Raw genomic sequence first — 12,638 nt, 5'->3', positions numbered from 1 at the left:
ACTTGGGCCACCAAAATTAAACAATCCTGCAGGGACCAGGTTAAAATATGCACCATGGGTGTACGTGGTCTGTCAAATGACGAGATTGTCAAATTTTCAAAATCGGAAGGGTAACTAATGTTGAAGCAACTAAATGTCAGACAATTATTCCACTATACCCTATGGTTAAATTTAGTATTGCAAAAAACATTAGCATTAAAAGCAGATTATCGGACACCGCCCCATGATCAATTCACCTGTCTGAAGAGGTCCAACCCCAGCAGTCACTACTGAAAAACTGAAGAGCACTGGTAAAGTATCTAATTGCCATCAGCATGAATGGAATAGAAAACCATATTATTTTTTATTACAAGGTACAGTGGTGAAATTAATTCTGTAGGCACATGCAGAGATGCATAGGATACAAAATGTAGTTTCAGAATATCCTACAAAGGTTTCATACATTTACTAATTATATTTAAAAGAGCGATATTGATATTAGAATTTAATTAAAACATCATCCGTTTGAGCAATTCAAGGTGAAATGTTTCTAATGGCAGTTCGGTCTGGACTGTTCCCATGAGGCACAGGGTCAAAACTGATTTGCATATGGCTGGGTCCAAACTGGGCTGGCATAGTGGGAAAAAGAACAATGGATTGAACACAGATCTTGACTGAGGGAGAATGTTTGCATTGTCAGCATTCTGTCCATCATTTGTTTGCTGTAACACTTTTTGCCCTAAGTGGGATGGGCCTGCCCAGGCGTGGGTCCCTTGCTCACTGTGCCACTGGATTCAAGCTAGCCTGGCTGATGAAGGGTGACATACCCTGAAACCGGTCCCAGGATGCTAGTTTCCGATCCAGGGAGGACCAGGCCTGGCAGTTCGGTCCGGAATGTTCCTATGAGGAACAGGGTCAACACTGATTTGAATATGTCTGGGTCCAAACTGGGGCGGAGGTGTGGGCAAAATAACGATGGATTTAACCCAGGTCTTTTGACTGGGGGAGAAGGTTTGCATTGTCAGCATTCCATCCATCATTTGTTTGCTGTAACTCTAATAAACAAAGCAACATAAATGCAACACCAACTCTGATGATTTAGTCTGCGATACAGATTTAGGAACATGAAATATGGCAGCACCCAATGAAAACTTGTCACATTTCGATTACGACTAATACAATTCAAATACTTACACAGAATATAGCTTACTCAATCAAGGCTTCACAAGGCGGGTCTTGTTGCCTCTCCAGAGTGTCTCTGCTGCGGTGTGGATGAGGCCACCTTTATTTATACAGTGTGGACATGCACAGGACAGGTTTTGGAGGGGTGTGAACAGCTGTCTGGCTGAGGTGCTGGGTTGGGCTATACCAAATCCACCACAGCTGGCGCTACTACACACTGCAGAGGATATTGGGGGCAACATATAAACGTCATTTATCGTTCCTAGGTTTGACTGTAGCCAAGCACGAAATAGCCCGATTATGGAAGGCACCATCCCCACCCCCATTGGGGGTATAGAAGCGTGGGTTGGACTTCTGAATGCGGTTGGGAGAACCGGTCTTCAAAGCTCGTGGCTACCCCCACAAACACATATGCATATGACATCGATGGGCAGATTTCAGAGGGATTAGTCTGACACCGCCGTCACAGCCCACACCATTAGATTTGGAGGTTCTGCCCCACAATTAATACAAATGTATACACACTGCTACCGAATTGCTTATGGAATTGTGTTGTGTCGTTCAAATAGCAGATGGAGACCTGGACACTTCATACGGACAATACTTCGACCTCCGGTAAGGCAGCAGGTTTTTTCGTTATACTTGGTTCTTTTTCTTTCTCCTTTTCTATGTCCTCTATTTACATGAAAAGCATAATATTGCTCACGTATTTCAATATTATTTCCATCTGTATACACATACAGTATTGTTTTTGGTTATATTGTGGGTAAGACAAATGCCAATAAAGTTTGTTCTTAAAAAAACTTGTCACTTTTTACCAGTACAACTACAATGTGGACAACTGTGACAAGTGTAATGCTATTAATATACAAAGAAAGGCAGTAGTTATGGAATTCTCAGCAAACCCCACGTTCAGCATAGCCAACTATATTAAAAAGACAGGACGCCAGAAATAATAATGCAAAACTACTGTGTTTTATTGCATTATAAAAGAGTGTGAACGATGCCGTGAAAATCTATTTAATACTTCTCAGCAGCCAGCTCAGTAAAACAACTTACAGCAGTAATCAAATTTTGCTGCATTTACAACTTGTATCCATTAATATCTTAGATGCACAAACACAACCATCTGATTTTAGACAGGTTTACAAGGAACAGAACAAGTTGCAACCCAGGTAGGTCCTGTGACGCTCATTGCTTCAAACACAAAAATCTGAGAGGTTCTCCAGTATCATATCATTTTTTGCCAGACTTCTTGATTCCACCACCAGCTGCAACAACAGAACATACAAATTAAATCACAGAAACCTCGATTGCGACACAAATACAAACCTACATTTCCTTTTGGTAAATGGTCCATAAAGTGTGTGAAATTAGAGGACGCAGCCGTGCCTATAAAGCTTGCGCAATCTTTGAACTTACTGAGAGGACCCTTCTGGGAGGCCTTTGCTTTCAATTCATCCAGTTTTTTTTGCTCTTCCTTCTGCTTCTGTTTGAAAGCGGCATCTTCCTGTGGGAAAACCAGAGTCAACCATTGGTGTCTTCATCAACAACAAAATAACATTTATAAAGCACGCACATCAACGATATAAACCACCAATCCCCAGCTAATGGAAACACGGAACAGAAGAAGGCTCTAGGCGTATTTTAGGAGCTGGGAACCAGGATAAAGCACGCACATCAACGATATAAACCATCAATCCCCAGCTAATGGAAACACGGAACAGAAGAAGGCTCTAGACGTATTTTAGGAGCTCGGAACCAGGAGACCCTAGTTCTAAGTGCGGCTTCCAAAACAGAGAGAAAGGCTCATTTTACATACTCTTGCCTCAAACAACAAAGTATACAGTGTATGTAAACGACAACCGTGCTTATGGGAATCATCCAATAATTTGCTTTCAGATTTCTCCATTATATTTTGGGTTCTGCATTACAGCTTCCACCAGACCCCACATGCTCCATGCACAAAGCCTCAAGTCTAAAAGGCTGCCACTATTGATGTGTGCTACAGGTCACCAGACGTTTCAAACTGCACAGGGAAGACAACTGCAGAACAATGCTTGGATGTGACGAATGTCCATAATGGGCAGAATCGGGAGCAGCTGATGTTTCACGGACAGGCAGAGTAAAGCTTGGTACAGGGGTGGAGTGGAGGGGGTAGGGTGAGGCAAACAGAAGGGGGGCAGCAGGGAGCAAATTATGCACGTTTAGTGTGTGTGTCAATCTTTAGGCAGACTAGTTTGTAGAGAAGTCTCAGGGGGGATTAGAGACTGGACCATGGTGTGGAGGAAAATTACAGCGCAATAGTTTTTTGGGGAGTTGGAGTCAAAAGGATGAAAACGGGTTTGGTAAATGTACAGCATAGGGTATCTGCCCGAGTGGATGAGAAGGTTGCAAAAGGAGGAATGCTGCCAGAAAGTGAGGCCATACAGATCAAACACTGAGCTAGGGTGAATTGTAACCCCAATGCAATGCTGGCACTTCCAGACTTTAGGAGAGAACCTTACTTGAATAGGCCCAACATGGTCAGGGGAGCCCCATGTTGCTCTGGTTGAGGTGCAAACAAGGCAGTCATACAAACTGGGCTACCCTTTTGAGAAGGGGATAAGACATCCGGTGGAGTGGATACAATGAGAGGATGAAATGCTACCCACAACAATATCAGTGCTTACATACATTATCTCTTATCCACAGGTGCAGGTGGCCCAATGACTGCACTGGTGAACCAGACGGTCGGTTTTGAGCAGAAAAAGAAGTCTGAAAAGTACTACTAGAAGTGGGATTTTTGTTCCACCCACATGTTGCCTTTGAGCACAGCATTTAATTAGGCATAAATTGTGTGTTTCTGTTGAATAAGTGTACTTATATTGCACGTTTTGCTTTGTCTGAAAGCTTAAGCTCAATACAGGAGGACACAGCAGCTTATGGTGATCAGCGAATGATGAGTGCAAGAGGCCTGTTCTGTTTATTATACAAAAGTTACAACAAAGGTAACAGGAAAGACATTTATTGTGAAATGCATGTTAATGCCAATGGGTGTTTGATAACGGACTGTTGAGAGATGTATTTTGTTAATTGATTTTCACAGAGTATTGTGGTAGAGAAGAGTTTTGATTGTTTGTTACCCACCTAACAAACTCTTGGAGTTGAAGGCTCACTTCGATAATCATTCCTGAAAGGCGGTGTACACTATTTTGTACACTTGAGGGTTGCCTTGTTGAAAAGTGTTTGCAGAACGCAAGTCTGATAGTTACGGTGACTACAGAATGCCTCCTACATTTGATACGTCTGGTATATTTAACATTCTTCACTGGCACAGCTATTTCCCTCTGCTTTGCAATAGTACAGACTTGCAACCATTCCTCTGCAGCCCCTCGCTTTGCAACTTCCTCTTTGCCAAGGTGCCATCTTTCTTCTTCTGCAGTAAGTCTTCTGGACAGCTCTGACTTTTATGCAGAGGGCGGAACAAATCTTGCAAGCCTACTCCCTGTGTTTTAACGGTTTTGTCATCAGAGAACTCTATTGTGATGTCAGGGGGACATGCTAACCGTACACTGAGTGATGCTTAAATTCTCTTAGAGAAATGTGAGTCGATCGGAACAAGGCTTTCATCCAAGGAGAGGGGAAACCTCAACAGAGACATACAAATATAGGTATTGGCATCTTTCTATTTGTCTACCTCAAAAGGGGAAGATAACGTACTGCACAGTGTGTTCCCTCAGGCAAGACAGAACTGGATCTGCCTCCTGTATCATGCTGCATGAGATTATTGCCTTCATATCTGTGATAGAAGAAGCCAGTAGCTCTGGTGTGGAAACGCTTTATTTAGTACCGCCCCCACTAAAGCAGAGCCCCAAAAACAATGAAAAGCATATACTGGGTGTTTGAACGATCAACATTTCCCATGAGCTTTTAGTTAAAAGACAAGTATAAAGAAGTCAGGGGACAGTGTGTTGTAGTACAGCAAAACTTCTGTGCAATGTGTTTACTGCACATCACTTGAACAAAAGGTTTGAGCACACAGATCATTTTGAAAAAAAATTAAATCCGAAAAATAAAATGGATAAGCTTAATATTAAGCAGATCCCTTAACTTTAAAACTGAAGCTCCACACACTTAACACCGTCACAGATGTTTTAAATTAGCAGTGTGGCAACGAACCAGCAGTTGTGTGCCACGCACTCTTCGCGTAAGGGTAGCGGTAAACCGAACATGGCACAAAGCAGTCTCGAGCAGGCAAAGAGAAAGCGACTCAAAGCATCAATTCTCAACACTCTTTGCATACCTCATCCACATCTTTAGACTGTTTCTTAGCTTGCTTCAACGGCTTCTTTTTACCACCTGTAAAAGGGGAAGAAAGACACCAATGTTGATATTTTAACATTCATAAACCCACTACAATATACAGTTTACATAGCAACTTTGTTTTGTGCCCATATTTAGAAAGCAAGCCACTGACTCAAGATATCCCAGTAACACAGAAACAGTGTATGTAATCAAAGTACATCCTGGAATTAACATAGGGATTGAAAGTCACTGTATCCTTGTCCCACCCGCCCCTGAAAATAATACTCGCAAGAACAATGTGGTATCTGTATACAAGTGATTAATCTTTAATTTGCGTTCCACCTTTTAAGCATTGCAAAGCTAATTATTGGGCACAGTAATAAAAACAAATATAACTTAAAACAAATTACAATGAAAGTTTACAGATTTAAACTGGAGCAATGCTGGGATATAAATAACATGTAAAGTTCTATTAATACCCAGCAAACCTGGCATATCAGGTACCAGCGTGCACATGGAGTGAACGGGGGATGAACTGCCAAGACTACTGTAGATATTTCCAACACTTGTTAAGTGTCTGAATAAGCAAAAGCTGAAATCTACAAAAAAATCGATAAATAAGCTCCCAATAACTGGCCATTAACACTAGAAGACAGACAAAACTCTTCTGGACTTCAGGCGGCTCATTATGCATTTTTGGTAAGCTTTATAAATCACTTGGATTAAATATTTGTTGACTGTTGCGGTGCTGAAACTCTCAAACCACTTCAATAATCCGTTACCTTCAGACAGATCAAATCTTCTATACGCCCACTTTGGACCAAGACAGTAAATGCCTCGCTTCGGGAAGGCACTATCCCGGACTGCCTAAAAGTAGAGCAGGTAACCCCTATCGCTCGGACCTAAACAACTTCCACACAATCTCCAACATTCAGACTCTGGCGTAGCTCCTTGAAAAATGTATGCAGGTCTAACTTGGCAACCACATAGAACAGTTCCAACTTCTGGACCAATTCCAATCTGGCTTCCGTCAATGTCAGAGCACTGAACCGGCTCTCACACATGGTGGACGACACGCTAAGAATGCTGGATCAGATATAAGCATATAACGAATCGGAGAAGAAAGATGGTTGTGGCAAAGTGTGTGATCTCTACATGCCATGGGATGGGGAATCTGGGGAACCTTCCAATACTTCACAACATAGTTTAGGCAAATACTTTGCTCAACCAGTGATACTTAGTTCTACCTATATATACGGTATGCTAAAGATGGCTGTTGTTGAGCCAGCGAGCTTAATGCATGTTCAAGTAGTGTCCCTGAGCAAGCCTTGCATTACAAGCGGTCTCGTTTTGCAGGGTCCGTTAATTTATGCAAGGTCATTCTATTTCAGCAAACCCTTCCCTCTTTTATCCTGCCACTATCCTTTTTCAATCCAAATAAACTCACATGTCCACCGCTCAAACTAATTTCATATCTCCCTATACTAAGTCACCACTAATCCTTTGTGTCCTGGGGTAGCGAGCGACTCGCCGAAAAGCGCTTTGATGCCTCATCCGGGTAGTACATGATATATAAATGCAACTACAATATTATTCAGGCCATAACCTCATTGAAGATCACAAAACAAACTAGATTGATCCCACATAAGAAAGCACACATTCACAAGACACCCACAGATAGTTTGCATACCAGCCACTGTTCTTAAACGCACTTTGCAGACACATGAGCCTCCATTGAGCCATGCGCCGTTTTGATAATGCAAATATTTGCTGACCTGTCATTTTGCATTTCGGGTGCTTTTACTCCCCACACACAAAAACGCAGGAAATATAGCTCTCAATATCATATTGACTGCTCAAAACCACTCTGCAGCTCGCTATCACTGCCAGAGCCATTAGGAGGACCATGTGGCAAGCCAACCTAAATCATGCTGCATAAAAAAGGCAATATAGCCTATAAAGTCTCACACATTGTTATACATTTACAGATTAAGCAGAAAATCCCTATCTAGGCATAATGTGATAAACGCAACATCCAAAGAATGAGTTCAACCCACTGGCCTTCACTACTATTTTATAAACAACTTACTCATGAAAAGTAAGTGTAGTGAAATCCGGAGTCCAATCATATTTAAATTAGAATTTATTGGAAGTAATAGACCACAGAAAGAGGAGCAGCAGCATAGTGGAGTCACCAGCTCCTGCACAGATGCTTGCCCCCACAGTCCATACTACATTATACATTTCTAATTCTATTACAAGACCAGGGGCGTTGTATTGTGTAATGTAGTTTTCTTTGCAAAATCCAACAATTAAACCCAAGAACATTCAGGCCAAATAAGGTTCTCCTAACGATGCATGTCCCCCCTAGGATCCTAAATCTCGCAAATCTGAGCGCCTCTCATCTTTCATTAGTATTCAATCAAAATGTTCGAGCAAGGGACATTTCCTGTACTCTGGAAACAAGCTAAACCTCCCTATCATAAAAAAAGCCCTCTCTTGATGCATGTGATGGTTCAAACTATCGTCCCATCTCAAGACTTCCTTTGCTGGCCAAAATTGTGGAAAAAATAATCAATGCAGAGTTATCCAATTAAATTTTAGAGAACCAATTTTTGTACCCCAAGTCAGTTTGGGTTTAGAGTGCATCACAGTACAGAGACTGCCCTGATAAAAACCACTTTAGTGATAAGAAAGGGATTGGATGATTGAGGGTCAGCTGCACTCATCCTGCTTGACCTCTCTGCAGCATTCGACACGGTGGACAATTGATTATTGGCCCTTTGTTTGAACCCCATAGTGGTTAAAGGTAAAGCTCCCAAACTACTAACTTCCTTTCCATCAGAGATCTCATGTTCTAAATCTGGGTCTGTTTAAATCCTCACCTTTTACTTTGCCATGTGGAGTCATACAGGGCTCTGCGCTGAGCCTAACACTTTTTAATATCTATGTTTGTGAACTTCACCCTCTAATTAAAAGTTTTAACCTAAATCCAACATCTTATGCAGACGATACCCAACTGGCCGTATCAGCTGTGGATAATATCAACTATCCTCCAAGATTACATTATTGCATGACTGCTTTAAGCAACTGGATGAGTAGACATTGCTTAAAACTAAAACTAGAGTAACACAGAGGTTATTCTTTTTGGAAATCTCTCTCCAGCATGCTCTCTGGCGTTGTGGGCGGACAGTTTAGGGTCTCCTCCCATTCCGGTGACTAAGGCTAAAAATCTTGGATTGATCATCAATAAGCTCAGATATGAGGAACAGGTGGCAAAAGTAGTATCCTCCTCATTTTTTACCATCAGAACCTTGCAGAAAATGCTCCCTTTCATTCCCAGACACCAGAATGGCTTATTTCCTCACTGATATTATTAAAACTGGACTAATGTACTGGTGTATACATGAATGTCCAAGTTAAACTACTTGATAAGCTCCAGGCAGTGCAGAACGCAGCAGCCAGTATAGCTTTGGACATCCCCAAATACCAGTCGATATCCGGAGGTGCCCTGGCTCCCGGTGCGACAACGGATTAAATCCAAATCACTGTGTAGCCCATAAAGCTTTACACAGAGATGGACCAAAATTTCTGTGGAAAGTTTGCAACTGGCATTCACCAAGAAGACTTCTCCGTTCACCCAATGCAAAATGGATTACCACCACAAGAACCAGGAAAGTGAAAGGGGGAGGAAGGAGTTTTATGCATCTTACCCACCTCCTTGCTTTCATAACGTAAGACCTGCCTATTCAGGAACCAGTAATGCTCTAGCTTGGAAGCTCATGACCTGCAAGCGCCAAGACACCTACGGGTGGACGTGCGCTATAGAAGTATATTTTTTGTTTTATGACTATAATAGCCGAAATAAAGTTTCAATGATGAGAAGGATATTTAACAGAACATATATTCCAATTTAAGCTCAGGTAGCTCCATCTGGAAGAGGGGGGGGGGGTTGTATCACGCCAATTACCCCGAAAAACACCTGCCGCTGTGGGTGAGTGTAATGGAATAAATGAGGGCAGTCCATTCTTTGTAAATTCAATGATGTATTTATTCCAGTAGTATTCAGGAAGAGAGCCCCACCAGGAGCAGTCTGTGCTCTGCTCAGCCCATTCAGCATCTGATCCAATCATACCAACATTCAACATTGTAAACTTCACACGCCCTGGCTGAGCAGCATACTACAGTGACCCTTTAAAAAGGATGCATTCTGGGAGTTGTAGTCTTCAATCCGTTCAACTGCACAGAAGCAGATAAAGCACTCATTCGTAAATAAATAAATGAAAAGTCCGGGACGGGAGTGTTAAGATTATGGTACCGGGGGGGGGGGGGGGGGGGGGGGGGGGGGAGGGGGGCGCAGCTCGGCCCTCCCTAACCCCACCACCCTCGCACGCCCCCGGAGGCCGCAAGCAGCCCCTCACCCCCCGGAGGCAGCCCACGGCACCCCTCACCCCCAGAAACCGCGCGCACCTTCTCTGCCGGACATCTTGGCGCTATGGACGGTCGAGGCGCTTCTCCCTTCACAAAGCTACAGAAAGCACCGCGCGCGGCAAAAGATTCGCACCGGAAGTACAATCCACGCAGCAGCGTGCTGGGCTCATGTACTTCCGGTCTCATGCGCCGGACGGAGTGACGTCGACGCCGGAGCGTTTCCGGGCGGTAGAGCGGAGTCAACGTGAGGCTGGGGCTCTTCGTCTCATGGAAAGAACGAATATTATAAAAATAGAGCTACATTCTTTGCACTGTATCATGTAGTCCATTTTTTTCAAATAGTCCATTTTAAAACGGATTTTACTTTGATATGGTCGGCCAAAAACTGAAGAGGCCTTTCATGCATTCAGAAACATAAAGCGCGGTCAGAATTGCCAAAGAAATTGACCGGTCATTCTCATTATGAAAAAAACGAGTGTTGTGACGGCAAATAGGGATTCGTCATTACAAGAACGTTTCCGAGTATTCTTACGTACTGAAAGGTTAGAAGACATAACCTTTTCAAGATGGCGGCCGCCGTGACAATGATTGAACGCCCGCCGTGCTTTGTCTGTCTTCTCTTTCCATGACGGCCATTATTACCCACAACAAAGATGGCGGAGCCATGACTTGACGCGGGTCACGTGACACCCGGCCCGGAAGCGCAGGGCAGGAGCTCGAGCAGGTGTCCGTGGGAAGCCCCCGTTGCCCCCAGGCTTCCCGTGGACCCCCCCTGGAACCAGGTGCTGGAGATGAGCAGGTGCAGCCGCTGTCCAGGTGAGACATGAGGCTCTGTTGAAGGTGACTGGCAGGGAGGGGTCATCTGCAGCTGGCACTGACCCCCCACGATCCCCTCTGCATCCACCCTGCAGTGCCACCCACACCCCCTCTGCAGTGACACCCATGCCCCCCTCTGCACCCATGCCCCCCTCTGCACCCATGCCCCCCTCTGCACCCATGCCCCCCTCTTCACCCCTGCTCCCCTCTTCACCCCTGCTCCCCTCTGCACCCCTGCTCCTCTCTGCACCCCTGCTCCTCTCTGCACCCATGCCCCCTCTGCACCCATGCCCCCCTCTGCACCCCTGCCCCCACTTCACCCATGCTCCCCTCTGCACCCATGTCCCCCCTCTGCACCCCTGCTCCCCTCTGCACCCATGTCCCCCCTTTGCACCCCTGCTCCCCTCTGCACCCCTGCTCCCCTCTGCACCCCTGCTCCCCTCTGCACCCCTGCTCCCCTCTGCACCCCTGCTCCCCTCTGCACCCCTGCTCCCCTCTGCACCCCTGCTCCTCTCTGCACCCATGCCCCCCTCTGCACCCATGCCCCCCTCTGCACCCATGCCCCCCTCTGCACCCATGCCCCCCTCTGCACCCATGCCCCCTCTTCACCCATGCTCCCCTCTGCACCCATGTCCCCCCTCTGCACCCCTGCTCCCCTCTGCACCCATGCTCCCCTCTGCATCCACCCAGAGGTGCCCCCCACACCCCCCTCTGCATCCACCCTGCAGTACCACCCCAGACCCTCCTCTGCATCCACCCTGCAGTGCCACCCCAGACCCTCCTCTGCATCCACCCTGCAGTGCCACCCACACCCCCCCTGCATCCACCCTGCAGTGCCATCCACACCCCCTCTGCATCCACCCTGCAGTGCCATCCACGCCCCCTCTGCATCCACCCTGCAGTGCCACCCACGCCCCCTCTGCATCCACCCTGCAGTGCCACCCACGCTCCCCTCTGCACCCACGCCCCCTCTGCATCCACCCTGCAGTGCCACCCTTACCCCCTCTGCAGTGCCACCCATGCCCCCTCTGCACCCATGCTCCCCTCTGCACCCACCCAGTGGTGCCCCCCACACCCCCCTCTGCATCCACCCTGCAGTACCACCGCAGACCCTCCTCTGCATCCACCCTGCAGTGCCACCCCAGACCCTCCTCTGCATCCACCCTGCAGTGCCATCCACACCCCCCTGCATCCACCCTGCAGTGCCATCCACGCCCCCTCTGCATCCACCCTGCAGTGCCATCCACGCCCCCCTGCATCCACCCTGCAGTGCCACCCACGCTCCCCTCTGCACCCATGCCCTCTCTGTATCCACCCTGCAGTGCCACCCACACCCCCTCTGCATCCACCCTGCAGTGCCACCCACACCCCCTCTGCATCCACCCTGAGGTGCCACCCACGCCCCCTCTGCATACACCCTGCAGTGCCACCCACGCCCCCTCTGCAAACACCCTGCAGTGCCCCCCACACTCCCCCTGCATCCACCATGCACTGCCACCCACGCCTCCCTCTGCATCCGCCCAGCAGTGCCACTAATGCCCTTCTCTGCATCCACCCTGCAGAGCCACCCACGCCGCCTCTGCATCCACCCTGAAGTGCTACCCACGCCGCCTCTGCATCCACCCTGCAGTGCCACCCACGCCCCCACTGCATCCACCGCAAAGTGCCACTCACGCCCCCCTCTGCATCCACCCTAGCACCTATCTCACCATACCTCTTGTGGTAGCACTGGAGCCACGCAAAGCATTCCTGCCTCAGGGTGGTGGCCCATGTCACTGTATACACCCCCCCCTCTGCATCCACCCTGCAGTGCCACCCCAGACCCTCCTCTGCGGACACCCTACTCACCAGGCCTCTGGTGTTAGCACTGGAGCCACAAACAGCATTCCTGCCTGATGGTGGTCACCCATGTCACTGTATACACGCCCCCTCCGCATCCACCC

The 12,638-nt window shown here is 47.0% G+C and overlaps 1 protein-coding gene and 1 long non-coding RNA gene across 2 annotated transcripts in view; one reads left to right on the top strand and one right to left on the bottom strand.

The window, feature by feature from the left end:
• Positions 1-2,114: 2,114 nt before the first annotated feature.
• Positions 2,115-10,056, bottom strand: LOC144782485 (uncharacterized). Its single transcript, XR_013601158.1, has 4 exons — positions 9,919-10,056; positions 5,447-5,502; positions 2,584-2,671; positions 2,115-2,432 (listed from the first exon to the last, which is right to left on the bottom strand). It is a non-coding gene; the product is annotated as an uncharacterized LOC144782485 (long non-coding RNA).
• A 497-nt stretch (positions 10,057-10,553) lies between these two features.
• The window catches only part of CCDC51 (coiled-coil domain containing 51), a 37,481-nt gene continuing 35,396 nt past the window's right edge, over positions 10,554-12,638 (top strand). Inside the window, exon 1 of the mRNA XM_078661871.1 lies at positions 10,554-10,695. The gene's annotated coding sequence lies outside the window, so the exon portion shown is untranslated. The remainder of the gene's footprint in view (positions 10,696-12,638) is intronic.

The sequence above is a fragment of the Lissotriton helveticus genome, chromosome 9 (genome assembly GCF_964261635.1).
Source record: "Lissotriton helveticus chromosome 9, aLisHel1.1, whole genome shotgun sequence".
Taxonomy (NCBI): domain Eukaryota; kingdom Metazoa; phylum Chordata; class Amphibia; order Caudata; family Salamandridae; genus Lissotriton; species Lissotriton helveticus.
Note: the sequence above shows the minus strand (reverse complement) of the source record. Positions and strands in the feature narration are given on the sequence as shown.